Source organism: Leptonychotes weddellii, chromosome 7 (genome assembly GCF_054177405.1).
Source record: "Leptonychotes weddellii isolate Sample4059 chromosome 7, ASM5417740v2, whole genome shotgun sequence".
In the NCBI taxonomy this organism is placed as follows: Eukaryota; Metazoa; Chordata; class Mammalia; order Carnivora; family Phocidae; genus Leptonychotes; species Leptonychotes weddellii.
Window position 1 is genome coordinate 44,827,935 of NC_138375.1, and position 7,300 is coordinate 44,835,234.

The window sequence follows — 7,300 nt, forward strand, 5'->3', positions numbered from 1 at the left end:
AGTTCTGCCGTTCTCATTGATCGGTAAACTTGGTCTTGGCTGGCTGTTCTCGCTGATCTTCTGGGGGAGGGGCCTGTTGCCGTGGTTCCCAAATGTCTTTGCCAGAGGCAGAATTGCCCCACCCTTGCCTGGTCCGGCCTAAGTAATCTGCTCGGGTTTGCTCTCAGGAGCTTTTGTTCCCTGCAAGCTTTCCGTTCTGCTTTGGAGGACAAGAGTGAAAATGGCGGCCTCCCAATCTCTGCCCCGGAGGAGCCGAGAACTTGGGGCCCCACTCCTCAGTGCGCCCCCAGAGAAAAGCAGTCAATCACTCCCATCTCCCCTGTCTCCGGCCGCACTCCGTGCTCACTCGGCCTGTGACTGAGTGTTTCTATCTCTGGCACCCGACCCTGTGCGGAGTCTCCAAACCCAGCAGATCCCTGCAGTGTGCTCCCACACCGCTCCTCCCAGGGGAGGAAGGTGAGTCTCCCCAGATCTGCCACTTGTTGGGTCCCTGCTGGAGGAGCAGTGGCCCGACTGTGCCCCGGATCACGGTTTATAACAACTCCGAGCTGAGAGCCCGCTCCTCGGCTCCATCTCTGCAGCTGGCTTCCCTGCTCTGACACCTGGGAGCTCTGCCACACTCAGGCACCCCTGGTCTTTCTGTGACCCCGAGGGTCCTGAGACCACACTGTCCCGCGAGGTTTCCACTCTCCGCTTAGCCACTGGAGTGACGTCCCTCAGCGGAGCCGACTTCTAAAAGTACTGATTTTGTGCTATGCTGCTCAATCACTTGCCAGAAGTGGCTGACAGAGGCCCCCTCCCCCACCATCTATCTTCCCAAATTTCACCTCGCATTCACTTCTCCGCATGTCCTACCTTCCAGAAAGTGGCCGCTTTTCTGTTGAGAGTTGCTGCTATTCTTTCCTTCAATCTCCTGTTGAGTTTGTAGGTGTTCAGAATGGTTTGATCCCTATCTAGCTGAATTCCTGGGACCAGACGAAATTTCAGTCTCCTACTACTCTGCCATCTTGCTCCTCCCCCCCAGAAAGCAGTTTCTGATTTCCCAACTAGTATTACACTGTATGTAAACTAGCTGGAATTTAAATAAAAATTTGGAGAAAAAAAAAGATAAGGGAACCAGAGTCCAGAAGCCTGGACTAGTTAATTGAAACCTCAGGACTGAACATAGAACCAGAGTTGGACACTGGACACCCTGAGGAACTTGGAGTACTTACCAAGTGATTTCACTTAAAATAATACCTTCTAGTTCCATCGATGTCTTTGCAAATGGCATGATTTCATTCTTTGTTATGGCTGAGTAACATTCCATTGTGTGTGTGTGTGTGTGTGTGTGTGTGTGTTTGTATATATATATATATCACAACTTATTTATCCATTCATCAGTTGATGGATATTTGGAGTCTTTCCATAATTTGGGTATTGTTGATAATGCTGCTATAAATATCAGGTTGCATGTTCCCTTTCAAATCAGTATGTTTGTATCCTTTGTGTAAATACCTAGTAGTGCAATTGCTGAGTCGTAGGGTAGTTCTATTTTTAACTTTCTGAGGAACCCCCATACTGTTTTCCAGAGTGGCTGCACCAGCTTGTATTCCCAGCAACAGTGTAGGAGGGTTCCCCTTTATCTGCATCCTTGCCAACATCTTGTTTCCTGTGTTGTTAATTTTAGCCATTCTGACAGGTGTGAGGTGATATCTCATCATGGTTTTGATTTGTATTTCCCTAATGATGAGTGATATTGAGCATCTTTTCATGTGTCTGTTGTCCTTCTGTATGTCTTTAGAAAAATGTCTGTTCATGTTTCTGCCCATTTCTTAACTGGTTCATTTACTTTTTTGGGGGGTGTTGAGTTTGATAAATTCTTTATAGATTTTGAATACTAACTCTTTATCAGATATGTCATTCTCAAATACCTTCTCCAATTCTGAAGGTTGCCTTTTAGTTTTGTTGATTGTTTCCTTCACTGTGCAGAAGCTTTTATCTTGATGAAATCCCAATAGTTCATTTTTGCTTTTGTTTCCCTTGCCTCTGGAGATGTGTCCAGTAAGAAGTTGCTACAGCTGAGGTCAAAGAGGTTGCTGTCTGTGTTCACCTCTAGGATTTTGATGGATTCCTGTCTCACATTTAGGCCTTTGGCCCATTTTGAATTTATTTTTGTGTATGGTGTAAGAAAATGGTCCAGTTTCATTCTTCTGCATATGGCTGTTCAATTTTGTGAACACCAGTTGTTGAAGAGACTGTCTTTTTTCCATTGGATATTCTTTCCTACTTTGTCGAAGATTAGTTGACCATATAGTTGTGGGTCCATTAATCTATGTGTCTGTTTTTGTTCCATTGATCTATGTGTCTGTTTTTGTGTCTTGATAGCTACAGCTTTGTGATATAGCTTGAAGTCTGGAATTGTGATGCCTTCAACTTTGCTTTTGTTTTTCAAGATTGCTTTGGCTATTCGGGGTCTTTTATGATTCCATACAAATTTTAGGATTGTTTGTTCTGGTTTTGTGAAAAATGCTAGTGGTATTTTGATAGGGATTGCATTAAATGTGTAAATTGCTTTGGGTAGTATAGACATTTTAACAATACTTGTTCTTCCTATCCATGAGCATCCTTTAAAACATTTTTGCCCAGAGGGTAATTCCAGTACATCAGCTTCTTCCCACAGTACTCTGTTATATATTAGAATTCTGTATGATATGAACATTTACTTAGATAAAATTTCAGGGTCTTTAGTTACTGGCAAATACCATGCACTTAGTTATAAAGAAGTTTCACATACAAAGTGACCAGGAGGCATGGGCAGTGGGGAGGGAAACTCCGGTATCCTCTAGAGGATATAGGTACTATCCTCTGTCACATTCAGCTGCCAGCACAACTTATCCATCTGCTTCCTAAGTTTGATCATACCTAAATTCAACCAGTTCATACATTTCCACTTGTGTTGCATCATTTTCCCTCTTGAATGTCTGTGGAGTTCACTTTCTAAATCCTTCTTTTCAACAAGGACCTGAACTTGGTGATTTGCACTTAGGTACTTCCTTAATGTGTTTCTTTTGGAGGAAGGATTAGCTCATTTCTGTTTCAATTTGGGATTTAAAAGAAAATAAATAGTATTTGATAAGCCTTTCCTTCTTTTTTATGTCTCTTCTTCCAATATAGAACACCTACCATTCATGAAACATGTCTTGAAAGATGGAGGAGAATAAAGGCTGGACCCTGCCTTCAACGAAACTATGATAAGGTAGGGAACCTGACATGCACTTACATAGGTAGCTATGATACAACGGCAAATGTGAAAAAAAAAAAAAAAAGAAAGAGGGGTAGAACAAGCAAGATTTAGGGAGAACTCATAGGAGGTAGACTGGGCTTCTACTGGGTTGATAAAGGAAGCCTTCATGAAGTAGGTGGCTTTTGAGCTGTCCTAATGGATAAATGGGAGGTTGCCAATATTTTTTTTTTCTTGCATGGAATTACTACAGGTCTTACAGAAAAAAAATAGGGAAATGTAAATAAAAGAAGAAAATGAAAGGTGCCTGTATGGCTCATTTGGTTGAGCGTCTGACTCTTGGTTTTGACTCAGGTCATGATCTCAGGGGTGTGAGATTGAGTCCCTTGTTGGACTCTGCATTCAGCTAAGAGTCGGCTGGAGATTCTTTCTCCTCCCTTGTCCCTCCCCCTCTGCTCCTCCCCCTGCTCTCTCTCTCTCTCTCAAATAAATAAATAAAATCAGGAAAAAAAAAAAAAAAGAAGAGGGACACCTGGGTGGCTCAGTCAGTTAAGCATCTGCCTTCGGCTCAGGTCATGATCCCAGGGTCCTGGGATCGAGCCCCGCATCAGGCTCCCTGCTGAGTGGGAAGCCTGCTTCTCCCTCTGTCTGCTGCTGCCCCCCTGCTTGTGCTCTCTCTCTGAAAATAAATAAAATCTTAAAAAAAAAAGAAAAAGAAAAAAAAATAAGAAAGTGAGTCATGTTTTCTGTCAGATGCTATTGGTCGATTACCCGATATCCCTTCTCTCCTTTTTAATAACATAGCCTTGATTACATTCAAGGCAGCAATGTTTCCTCCCCAAAAGACTACAATAGCCAACTAACTTTGTGACAGCCACATTACCCATGAAATTAAATTCTGGCCAATGAGATAGAAGTGAAAATGTGTGGAACTTCTAGGTAGGCTCCTTAAGAGAGATGAATTCGCTGGGAGATTTGGCCCTCTTGCCCTTCCCATTTTTCTTTCTTGACACCTGGAATATAAAGGTGATGGTTAAATCTCCAGAAGGCGAGGTAGACCAGGAAATCACTTTGAGGATGCCCATATATATTAGTCAGGATAGACTAGTTTATGCTATGATAAGAACAATCCCCAAATCTCGGTGGCTTTATACTTCTTCCTCACCTAAATGTCTAATAGACTTCAGCAAAGAACGCGTTCTGTCACCAGCTGATCGAGGCTCCTTCTTGATCTGTGCTTTCAAAATCACGACAGGGAGTGGAAGGACAGATATAAAGAATGGTGCACTGGCTCTTAAAGCTTCTGCATGGAAGAGATACATGTCACTTCTTCTCACAGTTTATTTGTCAAAATAAGTTACATGTCACAGTAAAATTCAAAGGAAGAGGGAAGGGCAATCCTACCATGTGTTTGAAATAATAGAAGAAAAACTATTAGTGAGTAGAAGTAATGACTTCTGTATTACGTGCTAGGATAAGGAGCTGAAAAATTAGAATGCTCTTGAATTCCTAATGACTTTGTGAATTGTCATACCAACCCTGACTGACCATTGCCAGATTTCTTCCACTTGAGAGAATAAATCCTCATGTGTTTAAATTATTGTGATTTTTGGTTTTCTGTCACAGGGAGCCAGATCTAATCCTAACAGATTCATTTCTTCCTCCCCATTAAGGCAACACAACCAATATTATTTGATGAATGTACTGGAGAGGAGTCATTAGTCTTTGAGGGCTTGCCATGCTTTCAGAAGCTTCTGAGAGCAGCAGCCATAGCAGAGCCTGGCACATACATTCTCAGTTTGTGTCATGTGATCCTGCCGTCCTGCCCACAAGGAACTGGATCAAGGTTGCAGGTAGAGTTTAGGCTGAGCAGACCACTGGCCATGAAATGGCCTGGCCTGAGAGTTCTTCCCAGTGCAGGGGCTCCATACTGGGTGATACCTAAGGGACTGAATCAGACCCTCCCATTCATGTTTTGAATTTGAGACACACAGATGACAGTAGAAAGACACTGAGGGACCAGCAGAGGCTGAGAGAAGCTGCATTCATGATATAATATCAATCTCCAGAGTATCTGCCTACCTCTTACAGAGCATTATCACAGTTTTGAACAGTAAGCAGGGGGTTCAGTTCTCTGTGAGGTCTGGCTGGATCAGTGCCGAGACCTTTCCTCCTTCTCCGTTCTTCTTTGTGTGGCTATACAATAAATTTCCTATGATGTGATAAAAAATTAGAGACTGACCAACACAGTGTGTGTCCTCCTCCTATGTTCTATATTGTATCTACTGGTGATTTTCTATTTTTTTAATTTATTATTTTAAAAAATTTATTTATTTATTTATTTGAGAGCATGAGAGACAGAGAGAGAGAGAGAGACAGAGCATGAGGTGGGGGAGGGTCAGAGGGAGAAGCAGACTCCCCGCTGAGCAGAGAGCCCAATGCGGGGCTCAATCCCAGGACCCCGGGATCGTGACCTGAGCCGAAAGCAGACGCTTAACCGACTGAGCCACCCAGGCAGCCCTGATTTTTTAAATGGTACTTTCGCTTAACCATATATCATGATCATTCTTCCATGCCATTAAATATTCTTTACAACAGCGTATGACTGGTATATAGTATTCTATTGTATGACTATATTATTTAATCAATCCCTCACTCTTGGATATTTGGTCATCAATTGTGTTTTTGTTTGTGTGTTTGTTTTGTTTTTATATGCAGCCTCAAACTCAACATCTAAAGTTAAATATTTGTATACATCCATGATATTTTTATAGGTAAGAGTTTGACAGGAGGATGATGAGATGAGAGACATTTTAAACCAGGGATATGGCATGAAATAAACACAAAGCACAAGGCATGTCATCAAATCATCAAATTTTGCTACTGTTGGCTACATGCAAGGAGACAGTGGCCAAATTATTGAGGACTTGAATGCCAAGTCAAGCCACAGTCATTAATGAGGGTGTTTTTTGCATACATGGACAGAAAACCTTGACTATCTTGGGGTGAATCTCTTTGTCTCTGCAAGGCTAGTGGTTGTGTTAAAGAGACAGCAAAAGTTAATTTGGCCCATTTCATATTAGTGTAATTTATAGTAAACAGGCAAAATGATCCTTTTGTACTTTGTATTGGGCTTTGTTAAAAAAATAAAATACTACGCTTTTAAGGGGATTTTATCAGTATAGAAGTAGTCTAAAGACAAATAATATCCTAAGTGGAGATAATTCTGTTATGGGTTCATACCGCCACTTCATATTTGTGTCAACCTTTTGAAATTTTTTGAGAAATATATATAAACAGTGTTTCACTGGATCCCCAAAATATCATAGCCCAAATGGAAGATAACCTGCCCATTTTACCAATGAAGGAACTGAGGTTAGGTGATTTGAAGAAATAGAATATCAGAGCTAGCATGTCAGAGCTTGATTTTTCAAGGTCACCAGAGCCGATGTCTACATTTTTCAGTGGTGATGGTGAGGGTTAGTTCAGCTGTTAACCATCATCACACAGTTCTTGCAAAGGAGGTAGGAACTTGTGCCCGTTCTGATTTCACATCCTGTTTTCTTTCTCCTTGCCATGATGTCATCCAGCCAGCTGGCAGCAGTGTCTGGATAAAGGACCAGGTAGACTGATTCCGAATTCAATGCTTTTTCCAAAAAACAAGTGGAAATACTCTTGTCCTACTTTCTTTCCTCGAGGAATTATTAAACTTTAATATGTGTAAGAATCATCCAGGAGCTTGTTAAACATGGAGTGCCCCAGGCTCAGCTCCCAGAGACTCCCTTTCAGCAGGCCTGGGGTTAGACCCAGATATGTGTATTTTTAACAAACTCCTCAGGTGATTATGAGAAAGGTGATATACAGAGCAGACTTTAAGAAACACTGCCTGTCCAATTTTGAGCTTGAAATATGCTTTGTCTCCTCTTCAAGCATGCCTGCTCTTAAAAATGTGACTCCAGCCCCACCTTGTTGTAACCCCTTATCAGTTCTATGTGTTTTGCAAATTGCATTTACTCTTCATTTATGGACAAACCAGGTCAGCACTGCCAGGCCAATAAGAGCTGGATTTTCCCTGGC

General features: G+C 41.9%; 1 long non-coding RNA gene across 2 annotated transcripts in view; it reads left to right on the top strand.

Moving 5' to 3' along the window:
* The window catches only part of LOC145722596 (uncharacterized), a 373,387-nt gene extending 369,692 nt beyond the window's left edge, over positions 1 to 3,695 (top strand). For both annotated transcript variants that reach the window (XR_014146960.1, XR_014146959.1), the window contains one exon: positions 3,157 to 3,695. This is a non-coding gene — a long non-coding RNA (uncharacterized LOC145722596). The remainder of the gene's footprint in view (positions 1 to 3,156) is intronic.
* The last annotated feature ends 3,605 nt before the right edge of the window (positions 3,696 to 7,300 follow it).